We start from the raw sequence: 1,286 nt of genomic DNA, 5'->3' as shown, positions 1-1,286 counted from the left end.
AATTGTATAGATAGTGATACTAGAATTTGAGAGAAAAAAATAACACTACATACAATATTCTTAGGTAGAAAATACTGAGTTTGTTAGAGCAAATAGAGACACATCAACACACTAACAACCTTTTAACCCTATCCGTACGTTGTGTTTTACTGTCATATCCATACAACATGGGAACTCTGTACCACCACTTTCCAAAGAGGAAATTTGCTTGTTAATCTGATCCGTCCGCTTGATAAGCAGTCTGTCAAATTGATTTTTTGAGAAAGTTTTACTGAAAGTTTCGAAGAGATCTTCATACTCGTACTAGAAGTATTCTAAAATGTGAAGAATACAACCCCGGGGGTACAAAATGACCCCAGGGCATACGGATAGGGATAAGGGGAAAACAACGATATCTAATAAGTAGAATTGTTTTTTAGAACACGACTTTTTTTGGGGGGGGGAGGGGGGCACTTTTCTGAAAATCAATGTTCTCACACATACACTGCTACAGTCGGATATCCACGAAACGGAATTTCTGATTGTTACCGATTAATTGCTCCCTTCGCTGCGCTGCTCCCCTTAAACAAAAAACGTTGATGTGAGAGACGACAGTACACACTTCACAGACCTCTCTCAAAATCTAAATCAGCTTGTTGACATTGGGCCTCTTCCTCGCGAGCTTTTGAGTCACATGTACATGATTGGTCCCTTATCCAGAAGGACCTGGTTGTCATTATATGACGTCACTTGTACATGCAGCCAGCGTACGGAGATGTTATACATACACATACGTTATACGTATACGCGCATATTCAGGTCAGTGTTACGGTCTTTGACGGGAGCTCGACCTGCTCGAAATGACAATCCAAACAGCGGAAATAGCACCGAAACAACACAATTTTGATTACTGGAAACATTCTACTTTTGAATCCGTCATCGAAAAAAAATGATAAGAAAACAAAAAAAAAACTATAATAAAGCATTCAATTGAAACGAGCCCTATACCTCTATCGACCTTTGGATTCTATATCAATCTTTAATTTAAATTAAAATCTTTTGTAGTAAAAGCTTTACTATGCAATAGCTTTCTACAACATTATTGTTTATGATTTACGGCTCTGAGTGTGATACAAATGTTACCTTGAACCCCAGCCGATTACATCGGCCTGTTTGGTATTGCTTCACCTGGGAAGATTTCCTGTCACTGGTCTCATGGCGATGGTCAATCTGCTTATGACTAAATGAGTTAAAAATAATTGTACTTTGATGTCCCAGTACAAGTAACCACCGCATGTTGCTGGGAT

General features: G+C 38.7%; 1 protein-coding gene across 1 annotated transcript in view; it reads right to left on the bottom strand.

Moving 5' to 3' along the window:
* The window catches only part of LOC101848111, a gene marked incomplete in the record, with an annotated part of 10,654 nt that extends 10,060 nt beyond the window's left edge, over positions 1 to 594 (bottom strand). The window contains 1 exon segment of the mRNA XM_013082781.2: positions 529 to 594.
* Positions 595 to 1,286: the final 692 nt, after the last annotated feature.

Source organism: Aplysia californica, unplaced genomic scaffold, assembly GCF_000002075.1.
Source record: "Aplysia californica isolate F4 #8 unplaced genomic scaffold, AplCal3.0 scaffold00194, whole genome shotgun sequence".
NCBI classification, from domain to species: Eukaryota; Metazoa; Mollusca; class Gastropoda; order Aplysiida; family Aplysiidae; genus Aplysia; species Aplysia californica.
The sequence above is the reverse complement of the archived record's forward strand: the minus strand, read 5'-3'. Positions and strand labels throughout refer to the sequence as shown.